Source organism: Monomorium pharaonis, chromosome 11 (genome assembly GCF_013373865.1).
Source record: "Monomorium pharaonis isolate MP-MQ-018 chromosome 11, ASM1337386v2, whole genome shotgun sequence".
NCBI classification, from domain to species: domain Eukaryota; kingdom Metazoa; phylum Arthropoda; class Insecta; order Hymenoptera; family Formicidae; genus Monomorium; species Monomorium pharaonis.
Window position 1 is genome coordinate 15,513,810 of NC_050477.1, and position 24,694 is coordinate 15,538,503.

General features: G+C 34.1%; 1 protein-coding gene across 2 annotated transcripts in view; it reads right to left on the reverse strand.

Annotated features, from left to right (window-relative positions):
• LOC105839349 (putative polypeptide N-acetylgalactosaminyltransferase 9) overlaps window positions 1–11,767 on the reverse strand; it is a 217,757-nt gene extending 205,990 nt beyond the window's left edge. The window contains exon 1 of one of the 2 annotated variants that reach the window (XM_036293852.1): window positions 11,382–11,767. The gene's annotated coding sequence lies outside the window, so the exon portion shown is untranslated. The remainder of the gene's footprint in view (window positions 1–11,381) is intronic. The other variant, XM_036293850.1, reaches the window with a different exon arrangement.
• Between the last annotated feature and the right edge of the window lie 12,927 nt (window positions 11,768–24,694).

Here is a 24,694-nt window from a genome sequence, read left to right on the forward strand (position 1 = left end):
CCCCATCCTACTAGACAGGATTCAAGAGTAATGTACTCTGAATACGTTCAGGAAAACTCGAGTAGGTTATTGATTGCAGCGTCAATCGCGATGGTAAGCCGCAGTTGTATGGTACGAGCTTGTCCTTATATATTTTAGGTTCTCATATTTCTTATCAATAGCATATACGGATGCTCAGTTAGTTTTCAGCTTCCTGCGCGATAAGAATAAATAACTGTCTGTCGAGTAGAAAAAGCTAAAACTCCTATACATTATATATATATATATATATAAAATATATACTTTGTACATTTATTTTAATATCTTTCTAAATTAAACGTAAGATATAAATGTAAATTTAATCTTGAATATGAGATAGTACCGATGGATTAATCAAGTGTGCCGCGATTAAAAACGTTTTTAGCTACTTCTCATTTCTGACTGCAAAAGATAGGGGGGGGGGGAGACATGAAAAGTACTTGTGTTCTGGAATTAAATAGTTCACTTCGAAACCGGCTAACGTTTGTCGATTCGCAATGAGCAAAAGTTTAACGGCCCGGAATTGAATTCTAAGGAAAAGAATCGGAAAAAAAGAGAGATGCAGACTGAATTCGAAGGTACTGAGATACCGGTGGAAGACAGAAAATTGGATTTCAGCTGCTAAGAACGAATGGACCAGCGACGAATAGGACATTGACTATGAGAATCCTCTTTTCGATCGTATCTCTCTCTTTACCTCCTTTATCTCGGCTAAATCTTCTTTTCGTATGAGCAGGTGTGACATGTACAAAAGCATCGCAAACATTAAAATATTAATATTTAAATGTCAATTCAATCAACGATACGTCTAATAAAAAAAATACATGAAGCAAAAAATACATGCTAAAAAATTAAATTCTTATGACACAAATTGCTCAAATGTGAATATATTATGTCTAACAAAATATTCATTCAGGAATATAAGTAGACGTAAATAAGATTCTTATACAATGCAACAGATGTCAAAATAATGAGATTAAATGTAAATTGCATGCTTTAAAAGCTAAACGACAGCCCATATAAATAGTCATTCAGCTGGTAATATAAGTGACCGATTATATAAGTGAAACGCTATCCAAACGAAATAAGATCTATTTCACTGGAAAAATGAACACACGACCCGAACGTGCACGAAATAGCCGTTGCAACCAAACGGTGGCATTTTCTTTTTACAAGGAAAGAAATACGTATCTATATAATTCAGTATGCTAGACCGTGCACCTTACGTGACAGTCCGCGATTCGAGTGCACTGACAACAATCATTGTTTCTCGACGCGAAATACGTAGCGATTAATATTTCAGACTACGTGATTATTCGTTACTTATAATTCAATAGCGCCAAGATTAAATCAAACAGTGCAATAAAGCGCAAAGTGTCGCGTCGGTGCGATATGAACCGCCGGCGATAGCCATTGATTGCTATACTTCGCTAATTATAAAGTTCACCGCGCAGTTCTGCGAACAGGCGTTCGCAGGCGTGCAATTAAGCGCGCACGCATGCGATGATAATATTGGCGAGGCGATATAATTTCTGTACGCGCGTATCACGTCACGCCTGGGGAAGCGCTGGACCGATAATAAGGATATTGGTAACGGCCCAACGGGAAGCGGACAATGATCATTAGAGATGAGAGCGGTCCGTGAAGAGGTATTCATCGTGACTACTCAGTCTACATATAACAAGGTCGTCGACCTATCGCGTTATTTCCTTGCATTTTCCTTGACTATTGTCTTCTGTTGGATTTTATCGGCCGGACACGACGCGCGCCGCTTCGCAATTACGATCGTATGAATGAAGCGAAATAGATCGCTATGTACAGTTAGCATACTATCTCGGTAGTCCTCAGTATGGTCTAAAAGAAAGATTGCCTAACGGAATAGAGATTCGAAGTTCATACTTGAAATAAACGACTGTGCGTGTATATGTGTGTGTGTGTGTGTGTGTGCAATATACTGAAAAAAATATAAATCAAATAATGTTTAATAAAATTTTGTGACGAATCACTATTACGATTCACTAGCAAAGTATTTGTCGGCAATTTCCCGACGAGGATTCCCAACTACAGTTATAAATCTTTGTTTATTAGATGTATCTTAATAAAGTAAGAATTCTTTTAGAGATATTTTCATAATAAAATCTCGCGTTAAAGTAAAAACTACTTTCTTCTTAAAGTCAATAAATTTAAATTTCCTCTGCAGCCACTAAAATTGTCGCTGCTGTTATGCAAATGCAGCAAAGGAAATTTTTAGTTTCTGTCTGAGGGATATTTAATTTCGGCTAAAAGAGAAATGTTATAAAAGAAGTATGTATTTGGAAACGAGTCGCGCACGAACTCCAACATTCGACTATATGTATCGCTTCCAAATCTAAATACATGTAAACCAAAAATATTTTTCTTAGCCAAGTATTGATCTGTATTGTGTGTAACGATTAAATTCAATTCGGATTAAAATTTATAAAAGTATACCATTTCTTGCTGTTGTATCATACTCGCACACACGCACATACACACACACACACACACACACACACACACACACACACAAATATAATTATCAATTTCATAATTATAATCGTTAAAAAAATATTAATATCATATGTATAATTTTTCATATTTTATCACGACATATAATAAAACTTTTCTATACATTTTTAACTTTGTTGTCCGTTGAAATCTGTAATTTAAAAAATTCCGATATATACGTCTCGCTCAACGAATTTAATATTATGTAACATTTTCATCGGAGATTTCGCTTGGGAAATATGTTGACCAGTTTCTAATACAAGGTTAAACTCGGTCACTTGAAAAAAAAAAATCGTTGATACAAATCATATTCTGAATAAATAGCAACAATCGTATATCGCGATTTTTTATACACAATTGCAGCAAATGAAATCATAAAGCTCTTAATTATAGGCAGACAATAAAGCTGGGCATCCATATGTATGATGATTATATCTAATTACTATGCACAACCGTCATGCGAATTTGCGTTGCACAAATTATACGAGAGATTGTATTGGTCTCACCAGCAAAAGTTGATTAAATCTACGTGCATGAAAATTACTACACGCTAAAATAGATAAGCTCTTTCTAAAGCTGAACTTAGCACAATAAAATCCCCGTGGATCATCAGAGATTAATATTTAATTACGAAAGAAATCATAAATTAACATCTAAATACATAATAATTACATAAATAAAAGTAAATACAATATGATACGTTATTCATATATATATTATATATATATATATATATATATATATATATATATATATATATATATACACACTAGCTTCGCGCTCAAAAGCTCTTGCTTCACATACACACACATGTAATACATACTTGCGCGAAAATACAGTGTGTTTCAGAAATGATGGCCGTAACTATAGCAAAAAAATCCTTTTTTAAAACAACCTGTATATCGAAAAACTAAGTCCATGGGAGCCATCCTTGAAAAATTTGAAAAACTTTGAGACCACTTGCAAGAAAATCGGACCACAAATGACGGAGTAGTTCGCAAACATACAGAAATATGAACCCGGTACTTATATATAAGATATATATATATATATATATGGTATATATATAACATAAGCAATTAATTTTTTGTAAAATAACTTTTAAGTAATGCTTTACGTTTATGTGTAAACATGTATGTTTTACGTAATTTAAACAGTAATTTAAACTATTTAAAGATATCTTCATGGCTGATGCGGTCGATAACCCAGTTATATAAAGCGAAGTAAAGAATGACAACCTAATACGTGCGACTCGGTAGCTAATCGATATGCTTAAGTTACAGCACCAGATGTAGGTGCTTGCACTTGCAGTTTTACAAAGCTTTATCAATATCCGTTGGAAACACATTAGACTAATACTTGGTTCTTAACAGCCAAAAAAAAATAAAATGTGTACATTCTGATGATAAACAATTGCAGATCCTCCAATAATTTTTCCAAACAATATAAATAAATAACGGATAAGTAACAGAATGTTCCAAACAATTCCTTTCACATTATAGCGAGGACAGCATCTTGATTAAACTAAAATGAGACAAAAACCATCGTTCACAAACATGACGTCCTTCGGAAAATCCGAAAGGTTCACCCATTCGCAAAGTTGCTCCATTCGAGTTTACCTAAAATGTCAGACACTCTCAGTAATCACTTCAGAAGACGTGGCACAGGTACGCAATAGGCTGCCGTCGAGAGAATCATATGGAGGAGAGATGAAGAAGAGGTAGGGAGAAGAGACAGAGATAGAGAGAAGAAGAGAGGGGGAGAGAGCAAGTAAGCAAGAACCAAACCGACCTGTCTGAGTCAACCGGTCTAACCACATGTTTGCCTGCGAGTCGCTATGCAACCGGATGGGGTTCGCTCAGAACCGTAAGCAATCTCCGTTAAGCCGCATTTACACCAAAGAACAAATCGATCGATCCTCGAGTAAAGCGACGTTTATCCCCTCTGTGATCGGACCACAGACAAAGAGACCCTCAACATGCCAGTACACCCGCATTTGCAAATGCCCGGCCCAGTCCCTGATTTAATCCTTTGCGTTATCCAACTTTTCGGACGTCGACAAAAGCACGCAGTCACGGAGGGGTAAAAGCGGGAGTAATCCATAAAATACGACCCTGGAGAATATGGGACAAACTTGTCCCTTGCCATGTGACAAAGAAACGGGAAGCGTGACCACAAACGTAAATATGTATCACATAACGAATAGTTGCCATACGTATGAACGATGCTTAAAGCTCTCTGAACGAAGCTCTTTCTCTCTTTCTCTTAGGAACGTGTATCGCGATTCATCAATATAGGAGAAAATTCAATGAAAGCAACGATACATAATCTTCTCCGTCATCGTTATCTAGGATGGATTTATTGGTGTGTAAATTTATTCCCCTTCTGAGATTATTTGACATGCTATCTTTAATGAAAAATTTCTAATTAAAATAAGAAATACATAGCAGTACTGCATAACATATCGTGTATTAACACATACACGATTTTCTAAAAAGTTATTTTTTTCACAATTTTTTAATCAACTTGAAGTGTTGATTTTTCTTTTCAAAAAACTGTCAAAGTCTACAGTTTTTTAATTATAAACGATTAAAAATGAAATTTCTCAGAAAAATGGATAAAAAATTCGTATTTTTCAATTAATTTTAAATTACAAAAGTCTTGACTCTTGTTTTTTTAAGAAATAATATTTCTTGTTACAGTATCTTAACAATAGCAGATATTACAAAGAATTATATGTAAAATAATACACTTATGTGTATTATATGTAATAATACACTTCAATAGATTCAAGTATCAATGATATGCCCTTTTTGGAAATGGATAGATATGAAAATAATTTTATTATACAATATTAAAAATATAATTATTATTACTATTATAAAAATGTAATAATTGCAGAGTACTTAATTTTCATATAACTTTCATATAAGCTTAAAATCACGTTGAAAAAACGTGAAAAATAAAAAAAAAATTACAAAACTGCATACTCTTGAACTGACACATAACTGGAAATGTGACTTCTATAATAAACAAAGAATATTTCGCTGATAATTTAAAAATTGCTATTTTCTTCGATAAGATAAAATTGCAATTACTTTATATTTGATAAATATTCAACACGCAAACATTATACTATTTTATCAAACATTATTCTTCAGCCAAATAATAATTTTTTCGATTTTTAGAAACGTGTTAATATTTTGCTTAAAAAAAGGTTTGTACTCTCCCTGGAAGAATATTATTAAAATTATTTTTCACAAATTTAATAATATTACATAAATATATTCACACACATTTTTCTCTCTGACAACGCAAAAACGAAAGAATAAATGTTGATAATACTGCTCAAAGAATTAAGTCCTTATTGTGTGTCAACAGTGCATGTGTATTTAATACAGAAAGAAAGCAGAATTTGTGTTTGCAATATTCATGCATTATACGCAGACGGCAAGTACTCCCGTCGACTACGAAAGGCCGTCGATGACATATTTACAGTGCATTGAGCACACAACATTTAAATTTTAGATGACCAGACAGCATACCGTTGTACTCGCACGCGCTGTGTCCTACGCTACGGGTCGGATAGCTGTAATTCGCTGTATTTCCCTCCCCCCCCTCCCCCACCCCACTCACACACACGGAAGCACGCATATATACATACATGTATGAAACCTCTCGAAACCGTCGTTTTTAAAGTTTGATCGGATCCGGAATGGGGCTAGATATTTGCCCACTCGGATATCTCGCACAGCTTCGCTGTTCGGCCGGATATATCGCCCATGGATTATTGGAAGTCTGCGACGAATGATTGGTTACACAAAATTTGATTCACCTCACCGCCTTTTTTCATCCCTCCGCTCAATACTTGCTACGTCGCGAAAAGGAACACTCGCAAAACTTCCGGAAAATATCGCATTGTATAATCCAATAATGATATATTGGCATTTAACGACTTATTCCATAACAATTCTACAGAGTTGACGAAATAGCACAGCTCAAGTATACAATACACGCAGAAGAAAAAAGTGATTTTACTTTCTCGGTATTCATGTGTGTTCTCATAAGTCATTATTTACTTTATTAAATCAACGAAAATTTCACAAGCATCCATACATATGTATGTTTCGATATACAACCCGTCATCATTGTGCGCAAGGACGCTGTGATGAGAGTCTGAGAACTGTAATTTGGAAACCATCTCACATACCTGTGCCAGTCCATCTTTATCATTAGTCAAGACTCGCTTAACATGCAGGACGATCGTGACGAGGGACATTATCGTGCGGGGAATAATCAGGTGCCATCGGGATGGAAAGCGGAAATGGTATAAACTCAGGGAAACTGAAGATGCCTGAGGGGAGAGAAACGATAGAAGGGAAGAAGGAATTAGAGGTAATAGTTCAACACCGCTGTATCAGGACAAACTGTTACGAGCAGATGGACACATATGCAGCTAAGCCACATCGTGAACGAAAAGAGGAGGAAAATGAAGTTGTTGTCTCCTACACGAGAATTCGCTTTGAAATTTCCACCGAACGGAACTATGCATTTGGAATTTCCAATGTACAAAGAAAACATTCGATGGGCAAATTGTTTGTCAAATTTTTCTACATTGCAAAACGCTTGGCAAAACGTTACGATAACGGCCAAGGATCGCGACAAATTGCACGTCATTTGTCAACGCATTATTCAGTTATTTTCGCTATATTATGTCATTATTTACGAAAAGTAACCTGACTCCAAAACATCTAATTATAACTTTATCAAAACTGCCGGCCGGTCTTACTTAATACTTTGCTTGTCCAGGGTTAAAGTAGAAGCACTTGAGCAATTATGTACGGAGGGATAGTTGAGAATGAGAATTGTTAAATCTCAGTTCATTTGCGATTTAAAATTCAATTGACAAAAATTCTTATTGCAGATTCTGCTGGTGAGGTCAAACGGATTCGCCACGTATTGCAAGATCGCTGATTTTGAAACCCGTTCGGAAACACGATCGTCGGAATCACAATCCTGTCCTTTGCGACACGAGGGGAAAAAAGGGCAGTAGCGGGGAATTCGTAGAATATATTTCAATCTGAAACGCGCCGGCCAGCCGGAGATTTAATTAGAGATGCATTGCGCTTCGTTTCTAAAGTTGAATGAAGCTCAGCAGTGCGAACTTGGGTCTCACCCTTGATTACACCCTATCGCGCGCTAGGTATCTACGTTTTATTTTCCTCACGGTGGGTGCATGTGTATCGCGCGCGCTACGATGTCAATTAAACTTTTTCTACCTTTATGTTTGCCCTTTTCGAATATCGCCATGAATCCGGCCGATGAATCCGTACGCGAGGCACGAACTTTGTTTCTATTACGCTCTTAACTTTCCCTGTAAATTAATTGCGATCGACTAACCATGCAGTTATTTCTGGGATTACATATAGCAATGGACTTTGAAAAGGGACGCGGCGGCCCTGCCATAATACGTATATATTGAAGAATGAATTCAGCTGCGTTTTTATCGGTCTTCTTCATCGCTGGCCGCCCGAATGCTCCACGTGTTTTCGCGTTCACTTAGATTAATTAAAAGCCTGATATTAATTAAATGCCGCTCAAATAAATATGCAGCAGTTGGAAATTGCCGCGCGATCGGATTGTCCGCGTAGCATTTTTCATGCGAATGCACTTTACGATTAATCCTAAAGGGCATGCAATCGCGCCGGATGCACTGCCAGTTATGCATAATAATCGAACAATTTGCATGAATTTCTTTAACATTTCTGCGCGGCACATCTCGCCAGGATTTTAATATCCAATAATATACCAACAATTTGGCGTCTCATTCACATAAAACGTAATGTAATCAATACCACCCCTGTGATATACACGAATGAGGGAAGAAAAGCCATGTAACGTTTCCGCCATTATTAATATGTTAATGTTATACAAACAACATATCATATTCGGGTTTGTTTCATTCGGTCGTTTTCATTTTCCCGCCATGAGAGCAATGTGTGTGCCGGGTGTGAGCATCAACCTCGGGTGGGTCATGAACGTGCCGGTGCCGAGAGGCAAAGTTCGAGCATGTCGGTCGTTAGAATTGTTTCACGACTTTCTTTACGATCGTACCCGGGGCCATTCTAATTTTTCGCTGGCATACACGTCGCACAAACGTCTTCATCTGAACGTTACGTTCCGTTTGTACGCTTGTATCCGTGCGCGAAACACCCGGAAACGAGAGAGAATTTTTAACTCGAACCCTTCGTTGTACTTTTTATTCGAATAACCGTACTATTACCGGGAAAAAAAAAAAAAAAAAAAATTAAACGAGCACACATAAATGCGCGCAAATAACGAAACTATGAGGTTGTAAGAGTAAAAGCTATCTACAATAGGCTCTCTGTTTCCAGTTTCTCGCTTCTTGCTTATTGTCTTTTTGCCTTTTTGTGGACTATTTTATCGACAATTGTGTTTCTTGTCACATGTTTCTTGTCTCTTTCGGAGCACGTCAATTTTTGTCTCGCCAATTTCGATAAAACCAGCGTAAAGAAGAAATAAGCGAAAAATAAGAAACAGGAAACAAAGTTCCACTGTAGATTAACGCGTCTTTAGAGTTTCGATTCAAAATAATATTAATGCAACTTTACATCACAAAAGTAACAGAAGAGAAATTGAAACATAAAATCAATTGAAGTTAATCGATTTGGAAGCGTTCGTTTATTTAATTTTCCATTATTTATTTTTAGTCAATTATTTATTAAAATCAATAAAGATAAATTATTTATTTTATTTTCCATTATTCAACTGATCTATTGTTTAGTGAAATTAATTAATAAAGTAAATTAATCTCTTAAAATTAAGATCCATAATTGGTAGGAAAGTTCAAGCTAGCACCTAGCGCCGACCACGAAGGTAATTTTTTCTTCTTCGGAGCACGTTTCTTCGCGGTGATAAGTGCAAACGAAAAACAAGCTGCAACGACGTGCAAATACCATTACATCGCAGCACATCCGGTGCGCTTCTGTTGTGTATTCAACAAAACGCAAGTTGTGTCGATACGTAGATTTTGAAATAATAGCGTCGAAATCAGCGTTATCGATTACAAGAACTGCTGACTTTTGTAATACATTCAAGCTATCAAAGCACAAGCGCATTCTACGGATTTTATAAATTTCGATCGAAGCTTCCCCTCATGCTCGTCCGATCGCTATATTAAAGGCAAAGGCATGCGTTGTGCACTCAATTTTTATATATGCGATATCAATATTTATGAGACGTTATCAATGAAAAATAAAATTCCAATATTGGCTAAACTTGTTTTAAAATATCATAATTATTATTTAGAAAAATTTTATTAATAAATATTAGACATCTTATATCTAATCCGACGTTTCTCTAGCTTTGCTGAAACTTAAGAACAAGACAAAGTAATTTGTTATAGTATTACGAGCAATGTCCAAAGATTCTTACAGCAACAATAGCGAGGCAAAAGAATTTTTATTAAAATTACTCTATTTATATCAATATTATATTGTATTGTATAAGATATTCATTAAAATATTTACATCTACATTTACATTCCAGGTCAATTAAGTGTACTTTACATTGTATTATATGTAATCATTCGCAGTCAATTATATATAATTCGCGTCCTTTCTCGCTTGGAAAAAAAAAAGAATGTAAATTGCGCCGCTGTCCCGCGATCTCAGAAAAGCGTGAGAAACGTCGTTTTAATCGTCGCGTGTATGCAGAATGCGATCGCGTGAAAACACTCGAGGTAAATCCACCGTCAGACGACGGAAGCTCGGAAAGTCAGGGAAAAGGAAAATGAAGGAGAGGGACCCCTCTTCGCGCACAAGTGCAACTCGATATTTTTTTTTTTTTTTTGTTTGTCATGACACGTCGCGTGACGCGGATATGTGTGTGATGTCGACACTCGAAATCGCATGCTGTCTGTCTGTTGTTCGAGGAGATCACGTGTGGATCTCCATCTCCACACCGAGGCGTTCGAGGGCATTCCTCCTGAAATAGGGAAAATTCGCGGAAAATCGCGGGACGTTAACCTATATTTTCTATTCGTGGTCGAGTCGCATAAACTCTTGACATCTGGACGGCAACGCGCGCTACACGCGACCCACATAAACAGGTGCGCCTCGCATCGCACACACACACACATACGCTCCGCTACGTCATAGGTATGCACGTACGTACATACGGCAACGTGAGAGAACGTCACAGGGGTTAATACATAGGCGTAGTGTGCTTTCAGAGACCGCGAGTCAAGTTGACTCTTGCCTCTCGTCGTGGATTCGCTCGATTGAACGAAAGTGACCTTACGCATTATCGTTGTATCGAGAATCGTACTGGTACTCACGAGATTAAAATATCCACCATGAACTAATTTTAAACTACCGTTTGCGTAAGATTTTTATTGAAAGGTAGCGCCTGAATGAAAAATGTTTATACACGAGCGTCAGGTTGTACCTTTGCACTTCTGAGAGAATAGAGAATAATACGCCGGTGGAAAGAAAGCCGGGGCGCAAAGTTGTAAATTAGTTGTAATGACGCTTTCTAAAGCTAACGAAATCTCACGTTTGTATTTTAAAGGCGCCAACTTCAGGGCGGTGCGGCTCCGCGTAACACGGTTAACGAGATGACATGTGACGTCAATGGAAATCGCTCAGCTGCGGTTCAATAAGTTTTACAACCGTGAAAGAAAGCTCGCCGGGAAGGGAAGGGAGGGGACTTGAAGGGGCGTTCCTTCGAATTATCTCCGGTGATACCTCGAGTGTCATCCCGAGACCGACAGAATGGAGCGAAGACGTGCTCTCTCTTTTTCTCTCTTGACTCACCAACGACGTCGCCGTGAAAGTCGCCACCGTGAAGACGGTATCAATCAAAACTGCGACGCAGTCCTATCTGCCGCAGCCACGCTCATCGTCGATCACACACTGGGCACACTGGGACACTCGCGGATCGCGCACAAAAAACGGACAAAGCACTGACCGCGGGGACGGACCACCGAGTGAACGTCGTCGGGCGACTGGCAAGTCCGCGTCGTTCGTGGATCGAGCACGAGGAACGCCAACGTCACGACGCTCGCACGACGAGCGACCGGCTCCGACTGTCGCGGCGGGCCACCCGCTGTTATCAATGCCGACGGGTGAGCTCGGCCCTCTCCTCGCTCGAATTCGCCAACGCGTACGCGACACGGCCACCACCATTACCACTGGCGCGCCGCGCTCGTTGGCCCTTCGTGCGACCTCGTGCGATATCGTCGCGGAACGCGCCGAGCGTCCCCGACCACGGCCGAGCCCCGCCGAAGCGGCTGTGGCGGGCGCGCACGACATAGACTCGACGTCTCGACGAATTTCTATTTGATAAAACGAAAAGAAACGTACCGGCGCTGCTCCTCCCGATGGCGGGGAATTTCGGACTCGAGGCGAATAGACCGAATGCGACAAGCACCGTCGGACAGAGTATCGTCTGTGTCAATTTGAAATCGGAAAGCAACATTTTTTGTGCCATATGTACGATGACGAGATCAACAGGGCGCTGAATGCTTGTAAATATGACGTTTACGTATTGTCCGATTTCAAGTTCTGCTGATCTAATAAAAATTTGATGATTTACGATGATTAATCTAATGCGCTTCGCAGAATTTACTAGTTCAGCCGAAGAAACGATATAGAAATAAATGAAAAATTCAAATCAAATTCTTTTGAAAATGTTGCTTAAAAATTTCTATACGAACTAACACTGAAAATTTTCACAAAACAGCACTAGACTCTTGCAAAATTATTAAAGAGTTATTTTCCATAATTATTTGTATCTAGCAAATTCGTCAACCTTGCATTTTTGTATCATATAAAATTTGTATCATACACAGAAAAAATGTTTTTTTGTTGCAGTTTCTACAAATTTTACTAGGTACTATAGATATTAAAAATAATTTTTTGTTGGCTTAAAATAATTATACAGAACATTCAAGCTAATTAATAGAGTGCCAAAATGTTCCTGCAGCGTTATTATTATTACCATCATGCTTGAAAGTTACCATAATTATTTTGATGAACAAAATTATATTTCAATCTTATATTTATATTTGATTTTAGATTTTGGTGTTTCGTACGAGTGAGAAAAAGATAAACGCGTTAACTTAATGAGTTTAATGCCAATACAACTTTTTATTCGCGTCGTACAGGATTATATCTCGCGACTGAGCTTTTTTGATAACAGCGTCTTTATTTTACGAGATCTGCCGGTCGATTTTCCTTCGTGCCACTCGGCTTCGTTCTCGAGTCTTTGTTTTTCCCTACAAGAATCGCGTCTTTCGAGAATCAAATTTCAAATTCACGAGAATTATTTAATAAAATATATTGTGCCAATCGCTCGTTTCTCTGTTTCGGCGTATAGAACCGAATGCTAAAATTTGCTAAAATCACATTTTAGATTGTTTCTATTTCTGATCGTTATAAAAAGCCACGTTATTGCTCTCGCTCGTTGTCGATCTTTGTTGTGCTCGCGTTATAACTGTTTATCTATGTCCCCAAACATATTTTCGGCCTTGTCTCGGTTTTGCGGGTAAGTGGTAAAGCTCTATTGCCACAAGATATATTTCAAAATATTTATACAAAACCGTTCTTTTCATACATATATCCATTAATCAAAAACGCGCCAGCTTAGGTTATAAAGCGGTTAGCGCCAGCTTTAATTTCTTTCAGTTCTTCAAAAGTTTATATGAATATATTTTTATGCGTGCAATAAATATCGGAAGAACTAAAAATACAACATAATCTAGTTTATAAGATAAGAACAAAATCGACTTTAAAATGCTCGAAATAAACAGAACTAAATAACTTCTTGTTTATATTATTTCTTTAAATAAACAGAATCTTACAAAAACAATTTACTTTGATCTAATTAGTTAAGTAATAAAAAGTCTAAAATAATATAATTTGCAAAAACTCTTATTACCAAAAATTAATTAAGGAAACGACAATTAAATTAAAAATTATATGAAAAAGTTTGACAAAGATTTATGAAAAGAAGAGAGAAATATTTGAAAAGTAAAAAATAAGTTAAGTAAATATGTTTAAGTTTATAGAAAATTACGCGTTAGACTATAATTATACTAACAAAAAAATAGATTGGACATTTTACAAAAGCAGTTAAAAGACATTAAAAAATTAATTATTTTATTGCCTTACAAAAGTAAAAAGAAATGAGAATAACAAAAATTTTCAAATACATCGTATAGCCTCAACAATTTTCCAATAACATACAAAGGAAACAAGAGAGGAAGAGAGTAAAAGAGAGATCACTGACACTCAATCAACTTTTACTCAAAACGCTCTAAATTTAATTGTCTATCACTTTGAACTCAGCACTGAGAAGAGCAATGTGCACTAAAGAAAAACACTCTCAAGATGCCCTTTCTAGATTCTTCTCACGCTGACAGAGAAACACACGAAGGATGAAAACACACGAAGAACTTATCCGGTAATCAGCGATAAAAAGTCTTCCTTCTCTCCTCTTCTCCTTCCCGTTATTCTTCTTTCTTGTTTTTCTTACAGAAGAAAGAAAAAAAATCTTGCCAGAACTTAAAAAAGTTTTTATACAAATAGAAAGTATTCCTCACCCCAATAGTTTGATATTTATTATGTATTTATATTACTATCTTGTTCAAAATTTGGATCTATTAGACACCATCATATCGACATCAAAAATATTCAAGACTAACGTTTTGATACTTAATCGCGATGAAAAAAAATTAGGTCATTAGATGCAGACGGATTCTGCGGATTTAAATTCTAATCCGACCCGAGCGACTTGGAGGAAAAGCGACTTGGAGAAGGCTGGTTAATTTCGTTGGACGGTAGCAAACTCTAATGCCGACCCCGTGGTGAGGATGCCCCCGAAGGAATTTGTAAATTCGAGTCGGATGGAACTTTTAATCGTCCATCAGGGAAGAAACGAGGAATACGGAAACTTTTCGCATAATAATTCTTTCGTACCAACGGTTGGAATTCCCCACCGTTATATTCGCTTCGAGGAAATGGCTGGATTTTCCACGTGTGCATCTAAACGCATCTATTACCTTATGGTACGCAGGTAAGAATGGTCAGCACATTTTTCATTCGAGGCCCACTAACGCTTACAAATGGACCGAGATGACTGGCCGTTTTCATCATTTCTCCGCAATTGATTATTCCGCAAAATAATCTTTTAACCATCTGTAACATTTCTTAGATGTTAGAAAACGTTAAAGATAAAGCTTTTCCCGATAATTGCAGTTTAATGCTCATTTTTACTACTCTCTTAGTAGAAATTAAAATGCAATTAATAAATCGATACTTACAATTAGTATTTCTCTATGGTTAACAAACCATATCCGTTTAATTGCCATATACATGCAAATAAAAAACTAGCGGTTCTCCTACAGTCACCAATGAGTCTTGGTTGCAAATTGTCGCGAAAACAATTTGTGCCTATTATACCAGCGATGAGAGCGTACAACGGGTCAAGCGAGTAACTATAAACGTTTACATGACGTTTGCACGAATGTGTGTAAAATGTGTTTACATGACGTTTGCACGAATGTGCGTTTGCATACATGTTTATAGATGTTGCAGCACACCTGGGAAATCAGCCGTTTCTCGTTGCGCACTTGATAAATGCTGCGCGGAAAAGCGAGTCCGTGGATAATTGCGGTTCTTCTCGCTGCATAATGAAAAATGCGAATTACTCCACTGTACGATTACAGATCCCTACTGCATCGGAATGTCTACTAATATATATAATAGTTCTATCTACTAAGAAATTTGGTATTATTCTGATCCTATTAGTTGATTTTTGATGTTACAATTCAAAAATATTGATTTTAAGTCTTTATTGTTAACCAACAATTATTCTGCTTTTTGTTGATTGTTCTTGTTTTATCCTATGTATTTAGTTTGTCTATATTGTAATTACATTAAGGGGGGTTCCTACTTTGTTGAGTCAAAAAGATATCAATTTTTTCCTAATATTTCTTAGAAGATTAAAATCGAAAAATTATGTAGTTAAATATCTTAACACTAGCAATATCGGACAAAAAAAACCTAGAAAGATACAAAATGATTATTGACTACTTACTAAAAACACATTAAATTCAAGAACAAATATCATATGCTTGGTTAATCAGCTGCAGGTTTTGTACATTGAATATTTTGTTAAAGGTATACGTCGTTGATATATAAGTCGTTAATCTTAAAAATAAAAACTTTCTTTACATATAAGAACTAAGAGTAAGCGTCCTGGAGGTTCAAGCTTGCCATAAAGCAACCTTCAGTCGTTTATTTATAATGCTGTTTGAATGTTCTTTATTTTGAAACAATCTGTTATAAAATTATAAAATTTTTTAAATAAAATAAATTATAATTTTTTAAAAAAACTTAACCTTATTTGCAGTTATGTCTTTATAAACCTAGTATTATAAACAATACGCGCGTACGCGTATTGTATTTATAAAACTAGGTTTATAAAAACATAACTGCAAATAAGGTTAAGTTTTTTTAAAAAATTATAATTTATTTTATTAAAAAAATTTTGTAATTTGTTTTAATTTGCTTAAAACATGTAAATGCTTTTATTTTTATTTTATATATTTTATATATAATACGCTTTTTGTTTAAATTATAAGTTACAATTTAATTTAAAAATAAAATATATTTTAGTAAAAAAATATATAAATTATTTAAAAATATATTGATTCTGTTTTTATTCACTGTGATTTGAAGTTTTCCTTGTAATTAATACTAAAAAGTACTTTAAAAACAGAAAATTTATGGCAGACCAACTTTAAACTAACTCTAATAAAAATATAAAAGTAAATTTTACGAAAAATATATACCAATTTTTCGACAAATTTTTCTACCCTTGTAAAAAAAGCAAAAAAATTCGCGGAACAAATAAAAAAAATAACCAATTTTTACAAACCTTTAAAACTATAATAAAATGTAACTTGGAAACTTGTGGGATTTGGTCATTTCTTTCTCTTCTAGTTTTTTATTACAAAAGTTGTAAAAAAAAAAAAATGGAAGCAGTCGCAATGTATTTATGTTCCGATCAAAGTCTATTATCAAAAATAATATTAAAATTAAAAATATTATAAAATTTGAAATAATGAAATGTACATTATTAACCTTACGCAGTTAATTCTTATGCAAATCTTTCAACTGCTGTACGATCAGAGTTTTTAGCTTAAAAAATTATTCTTTCGGTAAGCAATCCACTCACTACAGAGAGCATTTCCTTGTTATTATAAGTGTTGTACAATTTCTATATCTATCTATAAATTAAAGATATAAAAATAATATGAACGAAATATTTTTTATTCTCAATATATTTTTTATTCTCTTTTCCTATCTCTGTTTATATAAACTGCTATATTAAATATTAATACAAATTAATTACTAGTATATTTTTAATTTTTGCATCTAATAACGAAGCCATCAAAAATAAAGATATTTCTTACAGCTGCAGTTATGTATACGTTCAATTATAAATTTTTGTATACAATAGAATTTGGTACACAGAAAAAAAGTAATATAAGATATGTAGTTGCAGGCTGCCACTATAGATAATAATAAATACAATATTATTTGCTGTTAGTGCAAGTACTGTTGATACTGCAATAGCATACATTATTGTATTGAATATATTTGTAATTGGCAACTATGTGACTTATTGGATATATTACTTTTTTCAGTGTATAAAATTTTTTTCAATCATTGTTGTAGCATTAAAATTACTTCTGGTTAATTTGTGACAGAATTAAGTCGAGTAAGTAACACAGATTGTATGTGAATTGTCGCTTCCTACACTGAAAAGCAAAGTAATATATTCAATAAGGTATGTTATTGCGGGCTGCCAATTACAGATATACTCAATACAATAATATATGTTATTGCAGTATCAATATTGTACTTGCATTAATAGCAAATATTATTGTATTGAGTATTTTATGTAGTTGGCAGCCCGCAATCACATATGTTATTGGCTATATTACATTTTTTTCTGTGTATCAATGCCGCCGATACTATATACTACTAAAGAATAAAAAATGACAAGATACTTAAAATAGTAATCCAAAAGATCTAGAATTGACTTAGGTTAAAGTTTCACCTGTAATAGTTTTTTAAAAGATTTGCTAAAGGTAAGTTAAAGGATCACCATAAGTATTCCCCAGAATCACCTGCAGCCATAGTCTGAATGATCACTCGAAGGCGTACTCTATAGAATCTATAGGATTGGCCGAAGGCGGAGTCTATAGGATCGCCCGAAGAATCCACGTTAATCTGGCACCACCACCACTTCAAATCAAATGTGAATAAATGTGAATAAGTATCATTTATCGCTCGACGACATGATTTGTAGTGGTGGAGGTGCCAGGTTAACGGATATCTCGTGACATTGTTTGCATCAAATCGCATACATCAATATGTATAAGAGCAAATATAGATATTGACTTGTCGACTGTTTTAGAAAGCGTTTTTTTTTATTTAAAGATATACTTTGCATTGAATGCTTTAATTCCACAGAAATTTTCGGTAATTATTTAGTTTAGGGGACAGCGCGCCGATGACCTTAACCTTGCATATATGTTGTCAAGATCATGACCCTAAGAAATGTATAAAAGGCTTTAGCCGTCGCTTATTGTTTACTAGAAAGTTATAAACACAAGAAGTTTTATGAATTACATGTAATTTTCCAAAACTACATGTTTTTAAAGATCACGTTTTGCACGAAAGTTCGTAAAGTTATATGATATAGAGAATGCGTGGGCGGAGCCCTTCCCTCTCGCCGTAATTTTTCCTGACTCTAACCCAACCAATTTTATGTCGCTATTTGGATAATACGAAAACATTGGAAATCAACAACGTGGATCTTGTTTGGCGTGGATCGCATTATATTCGTAATTTATTTGTGCGTAGAATTGCAGAGGGAGGTATATTACAAGGTAAAAGTGCATTGGAATACATACAGCAAGATTAAACACTCCAAATCATACAATGCAAAGTAAGTACCTACAGTTTCTCATCCAATAAATTGACTGTTGCGTTCATCGTAAAGTATGGATTCCGCAATCCTTGCAAAAAGACGTCATCACACGCTGTATGCATGCATTCGCAAATTCGTTGCAAATTCGTCTGTAATTAATTAGAAGATTGCTATTTACTATTTAAGAAAACATTTTTTTTGTGCACGTTTCCATGCAGCACAGTATCTCTCAAAAAGCTTCCTGAAAGATATCTGGCAGAAAATATTTTTTAGAAATCTTTCAGAAAGTTTTTTAAAATGTGTGTTGTGTGGCGGTATGCACTTCAGCTTTTTGAATATATTGTCTGTCATATTTAGACGCTCCTAAAATGTTTATAAATTTTAAACGAATAGACCTTAGAGTAATGACTCAATCAATGATTTGGCATTTGAATTGAAAGGCATTAACAGAAGAACTTCGTTTAGAACCAAAAATTTGAATTAAAACATGATTTTTATAAAGTTATTTTTTTTCCAAAGTAAAACCAATCACTTCTAATTTTTAAAATTATTCTATCTAATATTTTAACTATAGAAAATAATTTTTTATTAAATAATACTGATTTTTTGTTTAAAAAATAAAGCCATGCTAACAGGAGCATTTTGTATCTGTGTCTGAATTTGGTAATAAAATTTGTTCAATAATTAATTTTTTTTTACGGCTTTCAATCGTAATTTGACGAATATATTCTCATTCCTCAATCTATTTCGAAAAGAAGGATGCCATTTATTTGTACGTATAAGCTACATAAGTTGTATATAAAGCGGATATTTTCATAAGCAGATATAACTTTTAAATTTTTTCTTACATTATTGGTCTTGATTTAATTATCCCTTCTTTTATTTGTGTATGTACTTTAAATGTGTAAAAGGATTCTCAATTCTGTAAATTCAATTCGAAAATATTTGATTCTACGGAATAGTTGGTAAAATAGACGGCTCCTAAATTTATTTAAAAATTCAATCACACTGACTTTATACTCGATTTAATTATTCAATTAAAATAAAGAAAAAGTTACTAATGAAGTTATCAGTTAATCATTATCTTATAACTATTATAATTATTTTAATCACTTAACTCTTAACTATTTTAATTACTTGTCGATTAATTATTTAGTGACTAATAATTACTCAAAAAAAAAAAATACATTTAAAAAATACTATCACACAATACGGATTTACCAGACAATATCGAGCAGTCTACTGATTTTATAAATAAATTTATTAGTAAAATAATAATCGTATTTTTTCATATATGGCTGTCAGGAAAGTTATGATTGACGGTGAGAGATGGCAGAAATGCAACGTATGTGGTTTTAAATAAAGAAGAAAATTTAATATGATGCGTCACTATAGCTTTTCCCATGACATATCTCCTAAAATGTGTTCCGGTAAATATGTTTTAATTCTAATTACTTATTACGGCGTGTTACAACAACATAGGATAAACTTGGTATAGCCACAGCTTTTTAAGGCAAAAAATTTACTTTTATTTTTATTATTTATTAAAAGCTTTTAGTATATTATTTTACTGAAGCTTAAAGCATATAATGTCATTATTGTCGCTATTGTTATTATAAAGAAAATACTTAATAAAAATTTTATATTATCAAAATATTGAACCATAAACATTGGCCATCTTTCACAACTTTTAGAAAAAAGATAGCCATAGTATTGTAGGACATACATATTTTATTGGCCGAAGGCGTAGTCTATAGGATTGGTCGAAGGCGTAGCATAGCCTATGGGATCGAAGGCGTAAATGTATGGGATTACCCAAAGGCGGACTATATAATCTTCTAAATGCTGTACTACTCGAATTCCGCTTAGATAACAAAACAGATCAACAGGCAAATTGAATAACTTTCGCGAATATTGCTAGTACATAGATAGATATAACTGTATGACTTCACAAAATCAAAATCTTTGAAAGATCGCCAGTAATAATTTGCAATAATTGAGGCAAAATTAACGACGACGTAACTGGCAAAATTTATTAAAAACTCCAAATCGTTACAACACTTCGGCCCTCGCTTCGGCCCTTCTCAAGTAACAATCAAACCACTAGAAATTTGTGATTCGTGTCAGCGGATCACGATTTAAACTTAAAGTGTTGTCACAGAAGAACAAAGAACAAATTAGTAACGCTCTGAGTAAAGTAAAAAAATTTTTTTAATGAAAGCACATGGGAAAAAACATTGTATGTCTTTACTGAAAGGCAATAATTGTCAAACTAAGTTTGACAGTTATTGCAGACATAAGGTAAAAGCCCCGATTACTGTGCCTCTTTAGCACAATTGTCTAAATTTTTGTAAATAAAACGATTTCTCGTGTTTGATATTTATGTTTGTTTATGTCAAAATAAAATTTCGTTTTATTATAGATTTAATAAACATTTTTTTGAGGCTTAAATATTGAAAACAAAACAGATAGATATAATTAAAAGAAAAAAATATTTTTTTGCGCTTATTACTGAACACTTTTATGGACATATATAGGGTAAACTCGGGTAAGATGGCCATAGTTTTTTTAAATGCAAAAAACATACTTTTATTTTTATTATTTTTTAATAGCGTTTGGTATATTACTTTACTGAAGCTTTAAGTATATATTTAAAACTATTGACATTAAAGAGAAAATATTTAATAAAAATTTTTTATTATCAAAATATTGAAATATGAACATTGGCCATCTTTCACAACTTTTATGGAAAAGATGGCCATAGTATTATAGAACAGTTGACTATACATTTTTTATGTACTTAACATTTATAGAATAATAAAAAAACTTATAATTTTACAGATTTAGTTTTATTGTCACATATTATCACATATTAAATTTTATTTTTAAACATTTTTCATATTAAATGTTCACACAAGTTAGGATCAATTTAATTCATTGTCATTACTAAAAAAAAAAAAAAAAACATATATGATATGTAAAATTAAAATATTAAGTGCATAAATTTACTTAATTCTCGTCTTTTTTAATAAAATATATACATAAACACTTACCCCGAAATGTCATAGGCTATCTTGCCCAAACTGCGAGAGAAAGATAATTATAGTATTTATTTAAAAAATAGAAAAGGAAATAAAAAATATAATTGCACATTATAATTTACATATTTTTATTACGTGGATATCGTTTGTTGCAACAGCACAACTGTAATTTATTCGACATTGTGGCAATTTCTAAAGAACACGTGAAAAACTTTGCAGGCAGTCAAAAGTAAAAACGTGATGTGACATTCACAATATCATTATTTCGAATAGTATACGCACATAAATTAGAGTAAATATAGATTATCTTTAAAAATAATTACGAGAACACATTATTTAGCAATTATTGGAGAAATTATAGCCATTGGCCATATTTTCCGTATGGCCATCATACCCTAACTTACTCTATGTATATGTTCTAAGGTGCCCGTCGCGCCAGTCGACAGATGACAATTTTAACCTCCAAATAGTAGGAGAGGTAAAGTGATAAATGTTAAGAGCACAAAGTGATTGTGTAAGTATTCTATTTATTATAAAATTGATAAGAATTAAAATTAAAATAGCATTGGTTTAAGAAAATTACTTTTTATACAATTAAAAAATTCGCAAATTTTATTTAGGGCACAGTAATTGGTATTTAGAGAACAGTAATTGGTTTCATACACAGTAATTAGAGCACAGTATTTAAAACTTATGCACAGTAGTTAGAGCACAGTATTTAGGACTTATGCACAGTAATTAGGGCACAGTAACTGAATTTGATCACAGCGAAGTGTCCAGTAATACGCGCAAAAAAATTTTTTTCTCTTTTAATCATATCTTTTTTGTTTCAATATTTAAGCCTCAAAAAATGTTTATTAAATCTATAAAAGAACGAAGTTTTATTTTGACATAAGCAAACATAAATATCAAAAACGAGAAATCGTTTTATTTACAAAAATTTCAACAATTGTGCTAAATGGGCACAGTAATTGGGGCTTTTACCCTATGTCTTTACTGAAAGACAGTAACTGTCAAACTCAGTTTAATTGAAAAGCGATAACTGTCAAACTCAGCACTGTCTTTCAGTAAAGACATATAATGTTTTTTCGCATGTGCCTTGTTATTTTCAATTAAAAAAAATTTTTACTTTACTCAGAGCGTTACTAATTTGTTCTTTGTTCTCCTGTGACAACACTTTAAGTTTAAATCATGATCCGCTGACACAAATCATAAATTTCTAGTGGTTTGATTTCTAGTTGTTACTTGAGAAGAGCCTAAAGCAAGGGCCGAAATGTTGTAACAATCTGGAGTTTTTAATAAATTTTGTCAGTTGCGTCGTCGTGAATTTCGCCTCAATTTATGACTTCAATTCTTAAATAAAGCCTTATGTCAAAATCTTAAGTATCAAAGCACAATTTGATATTTTCTGTTATTCAATCAATAATCTATTTATAATAATCTATATATAATTTATCTATGATATAATTGGATGTTACAATAATTATATTATTTTGTCTCATTAACAACAATAAAAAAACATTATTTTTTTAAATATACAAACATGTGTCAACATTACATTATATAAAGTTAGTTTTAATCCCTTGAGTAATAAAAAAATCCGCCAAAATAAAATTGGCTAAAAGTGCTTCGTGACGAAAAAATCCGTATATTTCATAACATCAAATAAATCATTTTTGCAGTGCTACAGTTGAACTGATAATGCATACTTTAATGTTTTTGGGGACATTAAATATTAATTATCAAGTCAAAATCTCCAAAAATTCTAAATGGCTGACCCAATATGACAAAACGTATGTTTGAAAATTTCGTCTATTTTCATCTTCTATGCATAAACTTTTTTATGTGACAAATTCCTAAAAATTTTTTTTGTAATTAAATGTTTTTGAGATCACTGATTATAAATTTGATATCAGATTTTGAAAGTTGAAGATTCATCTGACATCAAGTTCAGCGAGCTCAAGAATTCTTAATTCCAAAGTTCTTTAAGAAATTTGTTGCATAGAATCGTTCATGCATAGATAGCGAAAAAGGTCAAAACTTTAAAATATTCGATCCGCCATATAAGGTCGACCATTTTTAATTTTGGAATTTTTATCTTAAAAGGCGGCAAGAATACGGTACTCAGGCCAATGTCAGATCGAACAGTGCAGGAAGTAGCCTTGATTGTATGTAAGCAAGTATAGTGGCACTCTTCGCAAGTCTCGGATCCACATATACAATCGTGTCGCTCTCATATCCCTCTAAAGGACAGCAGGTATGGATACGCACGGGCAGTATTCGCAAATCTTGTGTGGGACCTGGAGCTTGATTCTTGAATTTATTCGCAAGAGAAACGTATGCGCAAATATCCTCTCTAATAGAAAAATTGCAAGTTTATTGGTTAAAAGTCATACGATAGTCAATAAATTTCCAACTTTTCTGTAAGAACAGAACTTGCGAATACGTTTCTCTTGCGAATGAATTCAAGAATCGAGCCCCTGAACTCGTTGATCTGCGCAGAAAGACCGAATGACGCAACGAGCGCTTGGATGTCCCTTGGGGATTGCAATTATCCCCGCTCGGGTCCTCGGAAAAATGACTCTCATTGGTCAAATTTGTCGCGTCATAGGGCAATGATCGGGAAGTCAGGCGCCCGTTTGTCACCAAGAGGGGACGAAACCGGTTCTTGCGATGTTTGTGTAAAACTAAATATCGATTTTTATGCATATACGTCTGCAAATTTTTAAACACATTTTATTTTAAAAAATTACAGTGGAACCACGCATTAGTGAACTCTGCGTTAGTAGAAACTATCCCCTGCATATGCTCTCGATGTACGTGAGTAGCGTGAGTGGGAGATAGCAAGACAGTCGCGTAGTAAGCAGTTTTCATAGTTATGACGTGTTTGTAAAGATGAAAATTTGTGCGAGACTGACTTGATCTGATGAGACATTGTTCTACTTGCAAAAACGAAAACCAAGCAATAGGAGATCACTCCGCGTTAGTAAACTCAAGGCCCCGAACAGTCTGACGTGGCTTCCACTGTATACTCTAATTTGTAATAATGGAAGAAGAAAACAAACTTCTGTAATTTCATT